The sequence below is a fragment of the Mustela nivalis genome, assembly GCF_964662115.1.
Source record: "Mustela nivalis genome assembly, chromosome: 16".
NCBI classification, from domain to species: domain Eukaryota; kingdom Metazoa; phylum Chordata; class Mammalia; order Carnivora; family Mustelidae; genus Mustela; species Mustela nivalis.
In genome coordinates this window covers 27954655-27971735 of record NC_139035.1, presented here as the reverse complement: position 1 = coordinate 27971735, position 17081 = coordinate 27954655, and the positions used below count along the sequence as shown (strand labels likewise).

The 17081-nt window shown below is 40.4% G+C and overlaps 1 protein-coding gene across 4 annotated transcripts in view; it reads right to left on the bottom strand.

Annotated features, from left to right (window-relative positions):
- Positions 1-14872, bottom strand: part of RC3H1 (ring finger and CCCH-type domains 1) — an 83536-nt gene extending 68664 nt beyond the window's left edge. The window contains exon 1 of one of the 4 annotated variants that reach the window (XM_082704394.1): positions 14585-14872. The gene's annotated coding sequence lies outside the window, so the exon portion shown is untranslated. Of the gene's footprint in view, positions 1-13222; positions 13533-14584 lie in introns of those variants that run through there. The other 3 variants (XM_082704393.1, XM_082704396.1, XM_082704395.1) reach the window with 3 other exon arrangements.
- Between the last annotated feature and the right edge of the window lie 2209 nt (positions 14873-17081).

The window sequence follows — 17081 nt, the reverse complement described above, 5'->3', positions numbered from 1 at the left end:
GAACTACACATACTCTCACAATACTATCAAGCAGTCACTTTCCTTGCTATTTACCCAGAGGAGCTGAACACTTATGACTATACAAAAACCTGTAAACGGATGTTTAGAGCAGCTTTATTCATAACCTCTGAAACTTGGAAGCAAGCAACCAAGATGTCTTTCAGTATAGATAAACTGTGGTATATCCAGACAGTGGAATATTATTCAGCATTAAGCTATGAAAAAAAAAAAATGGACAAAACTTAAATGCATTGCTAAAAGAAAGAAGACACCTGAAAAGGCTACTTACTGCATGATTCCAACTACAGGACACAATGGAAAAGGCAAAACTAGGGAAACAATAAAAAGATCACTTGCTGCTAGGAGTTGGAATGAGGAGATGAATAGGCTTTTCTGGGTAATGCAAATACTCTGTATGATACTGTAACTGTGAACACTTGTCATTATACATTTGTCCAAACCCATTAAATATACCACACCAAGAATGAACCCTATGTAAACTATGGACTTCAAATGTCAATGTAGAGGGGCGCCTGGGTGGCTCAGGGGGTTAAAGCCTCTGCCTTCAGCTCAGGTCATGATCTCAGGGTCCTGGGATCAAGCCCCACATCAGGCTCTCTGCTCAGCAGGAAGCCTGCTTCTTCCTCTCTGCCTACTTGTGATCTCTCTCTGTCAAATAAATAAATAAAATCTTCCAAAAAAAAAAAAAAAAGACTTTTAAAAAGAAAAAAGAATTTTAAAAAAATCAACTGAACCCGAAATCTTTCCCAAATATGGAGAACCTATTGACAGGTTTTACTTACTTCCTTTCCCTCCACCCTCCCCCCAACCATTTTGCCATTATGCACCTAAGAAGTTGTTGAGTTTTATCTTGACACAGAGTACAATGAATTAACTAATGCATGTCAATCATTAGGAAACTAGGTGCTACTACTTCAATATTCAATGATGTTTTCATAAGAGTATTATCTATTCTGGCCTTTGTGATATTCTAAGTTACTCTTAAGTGCATTTAGAGATCTATCTATCCTAAGGAATTTTTTTTTTTAATTTCACAAAACCATCTTTTTTTTTTTTTTTTATAGCAGTAGAAAGAAAATAAATCGGCCTTCTGGGCTCTTATGAACAGGTTTTCATCAACTGCATACCTACAGACCTATCATAATAAAATCACATTTCTGAAAAAATTGACTCAGATAATGAGTAAATCCACAGAATCTATAACTCAAATTTTCTAAATATATAGAGAACCTTACATTTATTTTTTAAGCCTCTGATAAAGTTAAAGAAAAGCTAAATTCAAGCAAAAACTGTTTAATCAAAACAGTTCAAAAACTTCAATGGGGTAATTAATGTAAAATTTGACACATAAAACATGGCTTTTAAAAGAGTAATTATAGGGAAAGCATTTCAAAAGGAAGGCTAAAACCCAAGGTTTTTTTTTTTTTTTTTTTTTTTTTTTTTTTTTTTTTAAAGTACAGCACTTAAATATGGAAGACTCTTTAACAGAACATCTCCACAAAAATGGCCTTTTGAGCAAGCATGACTGTATACTGATACAGGGAAGGTCAAATCAAGACCAAACACAATATAGCTACTTTCAGCAAAAGCAGAGCTATAGCTTATTTATTTAAAAAAAAAAGGGGGGGGGTGTCTGGGTGGCTCAGTGGGTTAAAGCCTCTGCCTTTGGCTCAGATCATGATCTCAGGGTCCTGGGATGGAGTCTGCTTCCCACCCCCACCTCCCCACCCGCCTCTCTGCCTCCTTGTGATCTCTGTTTGTCAAATAAATAAAATCTTTTAAAAAAAGGGGGGGGGCAAAAGACAATGACATAAGGTTCTCCATTTCTCAAGCTCTGGAAACTTCACCGAGGTGAGTTAAGGAAGATACAAGTTCATGTGGTAACCAATTTGGATTTTACAGATTAAAATGTAGTATGAATAGAACCCAAGTGTAAAGCCAAGTGCCAACACGGAATTCTGGATGCCAATAATGTTCAGTTAAATTCTATTCACCCTTACTAGCCAATTCAGAATTAGTTGTGGAAATTAATTTTCATTATTGAAAATGACTCATACTCAAAAATATTTTCCCATCATAACTGAATTATAAGAAGAAATCAGCTAAATGAGATAATTTTCTTCTTTAAGATTCTAATTAAAGAATAAGAATAATTTAACTATTAAATCTATAGTTGACTATAAATATACTATTTAAAATTAGATAGTATATAATTAAATGGTTCCCAATGATCTCTTTCAAAAGTGATTGTAACTTCAAACACAACTGTAAAGGCAACCCCAATTACTGCGGAGCCCAAGAGAGAACTAGGTTAAGGAGATCTAAATTCTAATCTCAATACTGCCATTTATTAGCTCTGAGACCTGTATATCCTTGATAAATAAATTTGAAAGGTTTAGAGAAAGACAAGAAAAGGTGACTCTAGATTTTAGGAACACCAAAAAATGGAGTAAAAGATGATACTCTAATAAGAAATCATGGAAACCATTAATGGACAATATTTATTTGGTAAGACTGTTTCATTCAGGGGGTAAAGTTTATTATGTAAAGTTCAGGGCTGCCGGTGACACAAGCAACAAAGCACAGAAAATGTAGGCCTGAGGACAAACTGAGATCATGGAAAGAAGTAAGTTTTCTCTGAGAGTGAACATAAACAGGAAACTGGACCTTCGGAGGATAGTTTACATCAGCACTTTTCAATGAAACTTCCTGAGATGTTCTTTGTCTTCAGTTTCCAGTATGGTAGCCACTAGCCACATGTGATTACTGAATCACTGAAATGTGGCTTGGTGCAACTGAGGAACTAAATTTTAAATTTTATTTTATTTTAATTAATTAAAACTTAAGTTTATGCACAAAATGAAATATTACTTAGTAGTAAAAAGAAATGAGCTAGGGACACCTGGGTGGCTCAGTCAGTTAAGGATCTGTCTTCTACTCAGGTCAGGTCCTGGGATCATAAGTCCTGCATCAGGCTCCTTGCTCATAGTGAGCCTGCTTCTCCCTCTGCCTGCTGCTCCTCCTGCTTGTGTAAGCTCTTTCTCTCAGACAAATAAATAAAATCTTAAAAAAAAAAAAAAAAAAAGAGCTATCAAGCCCCACAAAAAGACATAGAAGAACCTTAAATGTTACATTGCTAAGTGAAAGAAGACAATCTCACTCAGGAAACTACACAGCACAAAATGTGAATCCTCATATAAACTATGGAACTTAGTTAATAACAATTTATCAACATTGGATCATCAATTATAACAAATGCACACTAGTACAAGATGTTAACAGAAGTAACCATAAGGGGAAGGTGTATACGGAAAATCTTTACCTTCAGGACATTTTTCTATAAACCTAAAACTGCTCTAAAAAAATTAAGTCTATTACAAATTTTATATTTAAGTAGCCATTTGTAGCTAATGGCTAGTAAGGAATAGCACAGATCCATATCAATGAAAGACTGACATGGGAAGAAAATGAGAATGGTATCTCATTTCTTTCTTTCCTTTTTTTTTTTTTTAAAAGATTTTATTATTTATTTGACAGAGATCACAAGTAGGCAGAGAGGCAGGCAGGGGAGGGGGGGCGGGGGAGCAGGGGAGCAGAGAGCCCGGTGTAGGGCTCGATCCCAGGACTCTGGGATCATGACCTGAACCGAAGGCAGAGGCTTTAACTCACTGAGCCACCCAGGCAACCCTGGTATCTCATTTCTGACCACTACTTTCAAAAGTACACATACAGGGACATCTGGCTAGCTCACTGTATAGCATATAGCATATGACTCTTAATCTCAGAGTTGTAAACTCAAGCCCCACACTGGGTGTAGAGTTTACTTAAAAATAAAACCTTAGGAAAAAAAAATACACATACATTTAATCCTAAACTACACAAACTTTATACGTAGCTTCAGTAGCAAAACGATTTCAAATAGTCTAGATGAATATCTTTCTAAAATGATTTTTTTTAAAGATTTTATTTATTTATTTGTCAGAGAGAGAGCGAGCGAGAGCGAGCATAGGCAGACAGAGTGGAAGGCAGAGTCAGAGGGAGAAGCAGGCTCCCTGCGGAGCAAGGAGCCCGATGTGGGACTCGATCCCAGGACGCTGGGATCATGACCTGAGCCTAAGGCAGCTGCTTAACCAACTGAGCCACCCAGGCGTCCCTCTAAAATGATTTTTGTTAAACAGAATTTACGGAGGAAAACTATTTATTGACTGAGTACTATGTATCAGGTACTATACTGAAGATGTATGTTATCTCATTTTAAATTTCAAAATAAATCTTTAAGATTTCATTTATTCATTCATTCATTCATTCATTCATTCATTTGAGAGAGAGAGAGAGCATGCACGCACATGTTCATGCAGATGTGTGTGCTAGCATCAGGGAGGAGCAGAGGGAGGAGCCTGGGGGGGAGGACTCAGGTCTCATGACCTGAGCTAAAATCAAGATTGAGTTGCTTAACTAACTGGCCACCCGGGCACCCCCAAAACAAATCTTTAAAAGGAAAGTATATCTAGGGCGCCTGGGTGGCTCAGTGGGTTAAGCCTCTGCCTTTGGCTCAGGTCATGGTCTCATGGTCCTGGGATTGAGCCCCACATCAGGCTCTCTGCTCAGCAGGGAGCCTACTTTACGCCCCCCAGCCCCGCCTCTCTGCCTACTTGTGATCTTGCTCTCTGTCAAATAAATAAATAAAATCTTAAAAAAAAATAAAGGAAGGTATTATCATTTCTGATTTTAGAGATGAAGAATCATAAAGCTTAAGTGATAAAAGATGGGAACATAGATATCAGACTCCAAAGCCTGTGTTCTAATATACTCTGTACATATTTTTATGACTTCCAAAATTATGAACATAACTGAATTTTCCTACAATGAATTTATCACCAGGAATAGGTTAAAAAAAAAAAGGAATAAGTTATATAGCATAATAATTAAATGACACACTCAGTCTACTGAGGTGTTGTCCCTGTATTAAATGGCCCCAAGCTAACATGGTTTTTTTCTGTACACCCCTCCCCTTCCTGTCCCTTTTACCTATAGTGCCTCTACTCCCACAGCTAATTTGCACCTTTTAATCTGCTATGGAATTAGAGAACAGATAATCAAATTTATTAGAATTATGTACAAACCAAGAGAGCAACTAAATCAGTGCTTTAGTGCAGATGATCTGGTTCATTAATCTTGTAACAAAAGTTTTTTTGTATACTTCTTATTCTAAACTGGGACCTGGAGAGATGAACTACTGCTCTATAATAAAGCTAAGAATCCAATAATCCTACTTCACTCACAAATCTTCCACTAAGCCATATTTTTAAGTATAGATCTCTAAACATCACTTCACTTAAAGATGTTAACGATAAATGTACTGTTTTGTTTTTTTTAAGAATTTATTTATTTGAAAGAGAGAGACAGCTGGCACACACAGGACGAATATAGGTGGGGAGGGATGAAATGGGAGGGAGAGGGAGAAAGAATGTGAAGCAAACCCACATGGAGTATGGAACCACACTACAGCTCAATCCCAGGACTGGGAGATCATGACCTGAGCTGTGACCTGAGCTGTGATCTGAGCCGAAACCAAGTCTGACGCTTAACTGACTGAGTCACCCAGGCACCCCAATGATTAAATGTATTACTTTAGTATACTAGCTTTCCTATGTTACTATAAAAAATAAATGAGGTATATACAAAAATACAGAAATATTTATAGTTAATACTTTTCTGAAAAAAGTCCCCCTATTAAAGAAAAGTACTGGGGAGCCTGGGTGGCTCAGTGGGTTAAAGCCTCTGCCTTCAGCTCAGGTCATGATCCCAGGGTCCTGGGATCGAGCCCCACATCGGGCTCTCTGCTCAGCAGGGAGCCTGCTTCCTCCTCTCTCTCTGCCTGCCTCTCAGCCTACTTGTAATCTCTGCCTGTCAAATAAATAAATAAAATCTTTAAAAAAATAAAATAAAATTCTTAAAAAAAAAAAAAGGAAAAAAAAAGAAAAGTACTTAATTTTAAGTATTTGTAAGTAATTCTTTCTCATCACTTTTTAAGTTGCTCTTATAACGAAGTTTTCCCTTGAAAAGGGGCTATTACTGAAGTGACTTTTTATATGCCCTTCTTGTCCCAAGATTATGGCCAGAGGATATCAAGAGTAATCTGGAGGTTGCTGAGGGCTTGTTTTAGAGTGTTTTCAAGTCTGATGGAGAACTCTTGACATTTGAAAACAACTAAGAAAATATGAATATTTAAAACCACATTTTAAAAAGGGGGAGGGGGAGGGGTGCCTGGTCGGGCAACTGCCTTTGGCTCGGGTCATGATCCTGGAGTCCTGGGATCAAGTCCCACATCAGGCTCTCTGCTCGGTGGGGGTCTGCTTCTCCCTCTCACCCTCCCCTTCTTGTGTGTTCTCTCTCTCTCTCAAATAATAAAATCTTAAAAAAAAAAAAAAAAAGTGGGGGGGAGAGGGAGATTAATATCAAAATTTAAAATTTTCTGCCTCACTTAGATCTCCTGTAATTCATTACAAATCTTTACTAATAACATGAAACTTGTTTTGCGCCTATCACCATAAATTTAAAGATTTCAATTTAATTGGGGCGGGGAGGGAGTACCATTCTGAATTTAACAAAAGGATAAGAGTATTTCCAAAGCCCGAAACTGAAACTTCAAATTAAGCAATCCTAAATTTACAGAAGTCTGGGGCACTGGGCTGGGTCAGTCAGGAAGAACAGGCAACTCTTGATCTTGGGTGTAAAGATTACTAAAAAGAAAAAAAAAAAAAACCACAAAACTTTTTTTTTTTTTTAATATTCTATTTATTTGACAGACAGAGAGAGAGAAAAAGAGAACAAGCAAGAGGAAAGGCAGGCAGCGGGAGAAGAGGGCTCCCTGATGAGCAAGGACCTGGATGCAGGACTCAATCCCAGAACCCTGGGATGATGACCCGAACTGAAAGCAGACACCTAATCCACTGAGCCACCCAGGTGACCTGAAAAAAATTTTTTTTTTAAAAAGGGTTGTCTGGCTTGCTTGGTGGGTAGAGTGTGTGACTCTTGATCCTGGGATTGTTGAGTTTGAGCCCCATGTTGGGTGTAGAGATTACTTTAAAAATAAATAAAATTTCAGAGGTCAAAGTGCATTACACATTATTCCAGAAAAGAAAGCTTAATAATTTTCTCCCTCAATCCATAAACTAAACCAAGCAAAAAAAGCTACAGATCAATTGGTTCTGTAACAGTGTCACGTTTTTGGAGGGAGTCAGGTAGAGCCAAAACCTAGGTTTTTAATACTTATTCAACATGTGATTAAAAGCAGAGTGTCAGGTAAATTACAGCTCCGAATATTCTCAAAGATTAGCTGAGTAAAATAATTACAAAGTCAGATTCATAAAGATCAAGGAATTTCAACCTAACGATCATTTTCCAATATAATCTAAAAAAAAGGGAGGGGGGAGGAAAAAACAAGAGAGAGAGAAACCAAAAGGCAAACAAGTAGTAGAGCCCAAACTAAGTCCATCTTAGCTGCTCCTATCTGATAGAACATCATAATTTAGTTAATTCTCATAACCCAATAAGGAAATACAAATGAGTCTGAGAATTTGAGTAGAACTCCTTTGGAATCATCAAAATTAAAGCTGCAAAGAAAACTTTCAACTTTTCTTCCATAAAGAGTCCCTGGCAGTCTGCCTACTGTACTCAAGAAAAGCATGCAAAGAATGAGGTGGTTTTTGATTCCTAACAATCATATCCTGAAGTTTTTTTCCTACAATTTCAACTATACATAATACTGCTTCTTAATCTTGACTCAATATAAATTTATGTTAATTCCACAGAGACAGAAAGTAGAATGGTCCTTGCTAAGGACGAGGGGGAGAGGTGAAAGGGGGCATAACTGCGTAATGGGTAAAGAGTTTCCTTTGGGGGTGATCAAAGGGTTTTGGAATTAAGACAGTGGTGGCTGCACAACATTGTGACTATATTGCTACTGAACTGCTTACTTTAAAATTACTAGTTTTATGTTAAATGACCTGAACCTTAATTAAAAAGTTGTTTATGTCAAGATAGATATATATATATAATGTATATATAATATACATATAATACATATGTATACAATGGCCTCTTTAGAGTTCTTCTTCACAAACATTGCCACCATGTTCAAATGCTATTTAGATCTTGGAGATTTCTAGATGCATTACAAGTTAAATTATTACCATATACTCACAGTAATAATCAGTGTGATGAGTACTAACGTCAGTGCTAAAATGCTTAACATCAAAATATTGCTGACATAAGACATAGATTTGTTAATAATCTCAAAGAAAAACATAGATGAACCTTAAAATATTCACTCCTCTACCGCAGGTCACAATTTCAGTCAGCTCAACTGTGCACGAAAGGTCAACTAAAATTTTTTACTAAAATTCTTTTCCCAGGGGCTCCTGGGTGGCTCAGTGGGCCAAAGCCTTTGCCTTTAGCTCAGGTCATGGTCCCAGGGTCCTGGGATGGAGCCCAGCATCAGGCTCCCTGCTTAGCAGGGAGCCTGCTTCCTCCTCTCTCTGCCTACTTGCGATCTCTGTCAAATAAAATCTTAAAAAAAAAAAAAATTCTTTTCCCAAACCTCAACCAATTAGGAAAACACTGTGAACTAATAAGAAGTGCCTAAATTACATAAAGGGTAAACAAGAATATTATGTAAGAAGTGAACAGGCACAAGTTTGACCAATAACAGCTATAAATAAATATGCTAAAGTTGTATGTCCTGGGGATATAAGGCAACATAATATTTAGGATTAGTAAACTGCTCACTTAAAAATACACAGAATCTAAGAAACGTTGGAATAAGAAAAATTCCTTTGTATTACGCCAGACAAAATCATTCTTAGGGCGTAACAACCTCTATGGCTAGTCCAAATCCAGCCTAGACTCCAGGATTAAACAAGAGAACAAGGTCTTCAAAAACGTCCAAAAACGTCCTACAAAAACAGGCTGATTTTGAAATCTACTGTGACTGTTTTGATGCAGGCCAATGTGAGAATTTAAATACATCTGAATCTAACCCCAAAGAATATCTGAACTCCTGAGCATTGACAGGGCCAAAGCTAAAGCAAGTCAGTATACCCTGCCAAAGAACATCTTGCTCCGAGGTATCCACCAAACAAGGATCATTTATCAGTGTATTCTTTATTCTTCACTGTGTTGAGTGCCAACCACTCTCAAGATATATCCAAGAGTAGACTGCCTAGCCTTCCAGAGAATTCCATTTTCAACCCCAAGATCTAGAGACGAAAAAATGGTGCAGAATTCTAAATGGTTTATGGCCTTAAAAAATTATAAATGGAGAATTTCAAATGTTAGCTGACCCAACTTGAGCATTCCTGAATGTTACTAAAAGCATTTTTAAATTTCCATGAAGTATTTCACAGGCACAATTTAGCAACTGTTTACATAGCAAATTACAGCCATGAAACGATTACAGTAATACAACAAATATGTCCTATGTAAATGGTATGAGTTTCTAGATCAACCACATTTAAATTTACTAAAAGCAAAAATAAGTGTTTCATTTGTAATTCACATGAATAATTACTTTCTCAAACTTAGAAGTGAGTATTTGGCAGTGTATAAATAATGTTAATAGAAAGATATTAGGGCTAAAGGCAAGTACAGCATTACAAAGCACAGCTGCTGATTAAAACAAGGAAATCCGTCAACATAGGAAAGGCTTCAAAGTTAAACCTTGAGACACATGGTGGCAGTAGTAAAGCATCTAATTTGTCCACAAGACCTGGGTTTGAGTAAGCTCTTTTACCTATTAATTATGTGGCCTTTTTGCTAGTGACATAGCTTCTCCTAGCTTCAGATTCTTCATATATAAAGTGAGAACAATACCACCAATATTATAGCCTAAATAGGAGAATTAAATGTGAATGTTTTTACTCATTCAACAAAGATGCTTTGAAAAATTATAAAATTTTTAGGTAGAAAAAACTCAAATTCTTCAAATTAATCATATATATTAACTTTTAATATTACCAAGAAAATACAATTCTTATTCTTAAGCTATGATTCCAAAATCTCACAAGGAAATTCTTAAATATTACTTGAGAAACTGAAATTATCAGAATAAACACTGATAAAATATGATGATACAGGGATATCTTAAAAGAGTTTTGACACCTATTAAAACTAGAAGTCTTTAAAAGGTTTTTCAACATTAAACAGAAATAGGGACCCAGACCCAAACCATAAATTGTTAACACCCAATTTCAAATACAAAACCTTAACATTTAAAAATCTTTTGTTTGGGGACCCCTGGGTGGCCCAATTGACTACCTGTCTGCCTTTGGCTCATCCCTATCCCAGTGTCCTAAGATCACCTCCCCATATCAGACTCCCTGCTCAGCCAGGAGTCTGCATCTCTCTCTGCCGGCCTGTCCCCACAAGGCTCGTGTGCGCTCCCCATCTCTCTCTCTCTCTCTCTGACAAATAAAAATGTTTAAAAAAAAAAATCTTGGGACGCCTGAGTGGCTCAGTTGGTTAAGCAGCTGCCTTCGGCTCAGGTCATGATCCCAGCGTCCTGGGATCAAGTCCCACATCGGGCTCTTTGCTCCGCAGGGAGCCTGCTTCTCCCTCTGACTCTGCCTTCCCCTCTGTCTGCCTATGCTCGCTCTCGCTCACTCTCTCTCTGACAAACAAATAAATAAAATCTTTAAAAAAAAAAAAAAAAAAATCTTGGGGCGCCTGGGTGGCTCAGAGGGTTAAAGCCTCTGCCTTCGGCTCAGATCATGATCCCAGGGTCCTGGCATCGGGCTCTCTCCTTGGTGGGGAGCCTGCTTCCTCCTCTCTCTCTCTCTGCCTGCCTCTCTGCCTACTTGTGATCTCTCTTTGTCAAATAAATAAATAAAATCTTTTAAAAAAAATCTCTTTTGTTTTCAGGGAAATGTTATTAAGTATGAGGCAAATTAGTCCTTCATACAACAAGAAGAATTTTTTTTTCATAACAAAGCAAACTAACCACTTAAAATTCTCAAACTTGTACATTCTAATGGGTTTAGGGTCACATATAAATATAAGCATCATTACAAGCTAGACTTTACGTGCACTTTGTGTTGACCCAAGAAAATTAAGCGTTAAAAAAATTATGGGTTTCTTGGGGTGCCTGGGTGGCTCAGTGGGTTAAGCTTCTGCCTTCAGCTCAGGTCATGATCTCAGGGTTCTGGGATGGAGTCCCACATCGGACTCTGCTTGCTAGGGAGCCTGCTTCCTCCTCTCTCTCTCTCTCTGCTTGTCTCTCTGCCTACTTGTGATCTCTCTCTGTCAAATAAATAAATAAATAATCTTTAAAAAAAAAATTTATGGGTTTCAGCACTTCAAAAAAGAAGTGTCCTTTCTGAAACTTACTCCCTGAAAATTCACATTTGCTGAAGCCATGTTAAAGTCGTTCTTTCCCCATCACTTTAAAGTCAAAACACCTACATTATTTGTGCTAGGCATAAAATGAAAGTTATTTGTATTTTTCCACTTTATTTCAAACCTAAACAACAATAAGATACTTCAACCTCCATTTTTGTTCAAGTGCTAATGTATTTACTGTCAATTCTTCTGAAAGAATTAAGGACTAGCTCCACTCATTAAATTTCACATAACCTAAAAATGCTTTGAATTACAACACAGACAATTCTAAGCAGAAATTTACCCTAAAAATGGATGAAAGATATTAACTGGCATCTTCAATCTTCCTTTTAAGAACACAAACTAGGTGGACCTCGCAACTGAACATTAAATAGTAGAAAGCAATCTTCCTGGATGCATCCAAACACTTTTAATATAAATTTCTGCACACCTGGGTAGAAACTGGAATAGAAATAACTTGAATCACCTCACCCCAACCCCCCCACCTGGAAATACACGAGGTAGATGTCTCGAAAAATTAAATTTAGGAGTAGTCGCAGTTAACTGTTGAAGTTACAGGCACCACTAACGGAGGGCAAATGCAATAAAGAGCTGCTCCTCCAAAAGCCTAAAAACCCTCAAAAGAGAACAGTTGTTTGTAGTTTTTGAAAGTTACAAAAAAGTTTTGAAATCTTACTAAAATCTGCGTTAGAAATCACATCTCAAACTCAAAGGAAAGGTTAAGTCTTAGAACAAATTACTGAAAGGCAAAAATTAGAACAGGAGACAAGACACAAGAAGTTCTAGCCTGGAGAAGAACCAATTCTCTCCTGAAGAAATGCTTCATTGAGTCCATTCTGGGCTAACGTTGTTGTTTCTTATGCGGCACATTAATAATTCAAAACGGTTCGTTTGAAGAAAAGTTCTATTCAAACATTACCATTTGTCTTCGCGTTGCCAGTTAGTGGCTTTGTTTCCAGTTTCATGGACTATTCTGGGATGTCAAGAGTTATATTATTACTGCTCCAAAAGAGCCCTTGTTTCACTCTCACCCGGGACGTGGTCGTAACTGCTGTTTAGAGGGAACTGATGCCAAGAGATGTTTTAAGAACATCCCTCGGCCCTCCATCCCTCCCTAGCCCTTATCGATAATCGCGTTTTACCTCGCATGTTTCTTGCTGTTGCACGTAAAATTTTTTTAAAAAGACACCCGCATACACGATTCCCCTATCGCCATCAGGAAGAAAGAAGACCATCTGGCCCGATCTCCAGGAGCTTCACGGAAACAGACACCGTGAAACCCACAGGGTCGAGGAAGGCGAGCGCGCAAGGGGTCAGCGAAGGGAGCAGCCCCGAGTGCAGGGAGGCGGAGGCGGTGCCAGTTTACAGACGCCTTCACCTCCCCACCCCCACAGACCGGGGGGGGTCCAAAAAGCATTTCCTGCGCGCACTCTCCGCCCGCCGAGGCCCTCGGAGTAACCGCCGAGCTGGGCGCCTTTTGGCCCCCTCCCTCCGGCCGAAGTCTCCCGCGCCCTCCCCTCGGCCGGGGCGGCGTCCGCACCTCCCCACGGCCTACCCACCCGGCGAGGCCCTCGCGGCCGCGCTCGGAGGCCTGAGGCCTAAGGACGCCGGGCGCTGACAAGCCCCGCCGCCGCCGGCTGGGCCGAGGCCGGGGGGTGGGGTGGGGAGGCGGCGGCCGCTACGGCCGAGGGGCGGAGGGCGGGCGAGGACGGCCTCTCCCCCGCCGCGGCTGCCTATTGTTCCCGACGGAGGCCGGGCGGCTGCCCCGCGCTCCCCTCGCCGCCGCCGCCCGCCGCTCGCTCACCGCGCTGGTCCGAGCAGCAGCTCCTCTCAGCTCCGAGTCCCCGCGGCCGTCGCCACTGCCGCGGCAGCCGTCGCCGCCGCCGCCGCCACCGTCGACTCTGACTCTGTCCCAGGCCGCCGGGCCAAGGCCGCCGTGGCCACCGCCAGCGCCGCCTCCAGCCTCCCACCTGCTGCTGCTGAGGCTGCTCCTGCAGCAGGGGCCATCTTGTTGGTCGGCCTCCTCTTCCTCCTCCTCCTCCTCCGCCCCGTCGCTCGTTGTCCTCGTCCCCTTCCTCTTCCTCGGGCTCCGGGCCGCCCCGGAGACTGGGGCGGGGACGAGGGCGAGGCCCCTCCTTCGGGGGGCGGGGCGCGCGGAGGGGAGGGACGGAGGGAGGGAGGGAGGGAAGGACGGGATGGGAGGGGCGGGGCGGGCGCGGGAGGAAAGCTCTGAGTCACCCGCAGCCAACGCCCGGGAGGGAGGCCCGCGACGCTCCCCGCCAACCCCCGGGGCGCACCCACACCCGGAGCCGCCGAACTGGTCCCGCGGTCCGCCGGCCCTCCCCCACCAGCGCCTCTGCGCCCAGCGGCGAGCGGCCAGACAGACGGCGAGGGAGGATTGGGAAATTTCTGACGTTTCCATCGAACCCCGCACTCGCTCGTCCCTAGGCTTTCTCAGCTCCCGTCCCTCTACTCCGGTTCCTTTTCACATTCCCCCCTCCCCCAGCCTCCTCCGAAAGAATTTGTTCTTATCTCGCGTCGTCCGCATTCTGGGTCCCACCAGGTTGGCCCTGGACACCGCTCTCACCGACTCCCAAAGAGAGTTCAGCTTCCCCGCGCGGCGAGACCGCCCGAGGGCCTGGACACTCACTGCCCCCAAATGTCTCCTCAGGCCCAAGGGAACGCTGAGAGCGGTCTGGGCCGGGGGGGACGGAAAGATTCGGCCCGTGGAAGAGTTCCTGGATCTCAAAACTAACCTTGCGATGACAAAGTTTCTTCTCCCTTCTGGAAAAGAAGCCATTTTGATTTGGGGAAGCGGGAGACCCCTTCAGACAAGCGCGCTTCACCAAACCCGTGCTTTGAAGGGAGAGAAACGGAATTCCTCTCGTATCACACAATCCTAATTTCAAGATAAACCGTCCAGAGTAGAGGAGGTCTTCACAGAAACACCCAGTTAGTACTCCTGCATTTATCCCCCCCCCCTTTTCTTTTTTGCTTCAGGTCTTGGCCAAGAGAGCAGATACGCTTTCTTGTCCTTTCTTCACGGCAGACCTCACCAAGACCAAGAACAGTCCTTTATGTAGAGAAGCTCCTGCCTTTAAGTCCATAAATTCGATCGTTATAACAGTGTTTTTTTTATATTATTTGTAAAATACAGATCACACACCTTCCTAAACTCTGGGCGCCGGTCTTTTTAGTCGCTGTCACCCTCCTGCCACTCAGATTTCAGCTTCTTTTTAGAAGACCTATTGGTGCCCTCGTGTTGATTGGAGTTAACTCCCTTTGAAGTGGGCCGAATCTGTAACCTTCCCTCAACCTTCTGAGTAGTAACCGCAATCCTACAACTACTGGCTATCACAGAGGGATTAGGTTAGTGTACGCTAATCTAAAGGATATCTATTTCTAGGATAGCCTTTTCTTCCCCAATGAGGCAGACCTCATTCCCCTGCTAGGAAAAACATTAATCTGCTCCTCCGGTTTTTCCTCCTCCTCCCTTCTTATCCCTCCTAGGGAACCTTCCACAACAGAAGGTTTTAGCGGCTGTTGCTAGGCAAACATGCCAACTTCCCTGTTTAGGTGAAGCAAATAACCCAACTTCCATTACAAGCAACCTAGATAATATAATTTCCTTAAGAATAGTTATACCTCAGTGGTAAATCCCTCTCAAGGTTCTCTTATAAAATAGGATGCTAAAGTTAAACTTTATTTCATCAATATTTCAGTTAAATACAGGTTTAAAGCCAAGGGGCTTCCCAGAATTCACTTTAATAATATAATTAAACAGAAACATTTGGCAGAAAAAGGAGAAAAGCAGCTTTGAAAATTACTTCGGTGTTTACAATAAAAGCTAATCTATGAGAAACATTTATGTGCTTTGAACTCCCCACTTAGAGTAAATGTATAAATTACAGAGAATAATTTGTTCCTTGAGACTGTGCCTATTTAGAAGAAAGGTAATATGGTTATTTGGCAAGAAAAAAAATAAAGATTCTGGATTTTATTCCCAAATTAATAACACGGTAAGAATTTTAGCTAGTGAGCTAGGACCTCCCCCCGTCCCGATTTTGCTGTTTAAGATTTTTGCTTTTCAGTGTGTTGAGAGGTAATATAAATAAGATTTTAAAAGTTATGTTGAGGGGCCCCTGGGTGGCTCAGTGGGTTGAGGCCTCTGCCTTGGGCTCAGGTCATCATCTCAGGGTCTTGGGATAGAGCCCAGCATTGGGCTCTCCGCTCAGCGGGGATCCTGCTTCCCTTCCCTCTCTCTCTGCCTGCCTCGCTGCCTACTTGTGATCTCTGTCAAATAAATAAATAAACCTTTAAATAATTTTTTAAAATAAAAAGTTATGTTGAAATTTATGTATACACACACACATATATGTATTTAAAGTTTCAAACACTTAAAATTGTATAATTTGTTTTAATCCAGCTATTTGTATTAATCCAGTGAAATGGTGTTTGAGAACTTTCCTGAGCTAAGACACTACATCAAGAGTGTATTACTAAAGACAAACAACTTAGATGTTTTATAGTCATTTGTGCTTAGAAATAACCATTGTGTAGCTTTAACACAACTTAAGCAATATAATTTTATTTTGTATTTTATTATACAATTCTGTTTTAGAATGCCTAGAAATTTAGATGCTGCCCTGGCCTCCATCCTTGGTATACTATGAAAATTAAATGAGTCATTTCATGTAAAGGACTTCAAACAGTTCACATAGTAAGTACTCAAATGATTTTTAAAAATTCCTTTTATGTTTATGTCATTATAGTCTTTAGTTTTTCATCAGTCAAATGAGGGTAACAAGTCATCAAATACATTTTGCTCTTAGCATGAACTGTAAACAAAATTAATGCTAATTTTTATTTTTTTTTTAAGGTTTTATTTATTTATTTGATAGAGAGAGAGTGCACATGCACAAGCAGGAGGGAGAGGGAAAAATAGACTCCCCACTGAGCAGGGAGCCCAAAGAGGAACTTGATCCTAGGACCCTGGGATCATGACCTGAGCTAAAGGCAGGTACTCAACTGACTGAGCCACTCAGGCACCTCAATGCTAGTTTTTAGATAACAAATCAATTAAAATAATGCCTTATGAATTTTTTCAATGTATTTTCCGATATGCCTGTCCTCTATTGTTCTTCCTTTGATTTTTGTCTTTTTTTTTTTTTGAGACAAATTATGCAGTATGATTAAGCTAGCACATGCTTAAATAAAACTCTGGGATGTGTTATTGTCAACCTAAGGCTTTGTTTATTTTAAAACTAGAAAAGATTTTTAGATACAAACCAACTTATAGGAAAGAGAGACGAAGAACATTTGGATAGATCAAATATCTACCCAATGCCTTCTTTATAGATAAATATTATAGTATTGAGGAGGGGGTTAGAGAGCGAGAAGGGCTATTCCATCCTACAAAGATGAATAAGTCATGTGTCCCCACTTTAAAGAATTTCAAAAATCTAGTAAGAGCAATACAATAAAATACACGTATAAGCAACAAGAGTATAAAATAAACTGGGTCATAATTACATAGAAAGTATAAAGTTCTATGAAAGTTAAAAGAAAGAATTAGTAGGAATCATCACTCTAATGTCACAGAAACTACCTTTTGACAGGTAAAAATAACTATGTATGATACTAGATGTGTACCCAGAGCCATA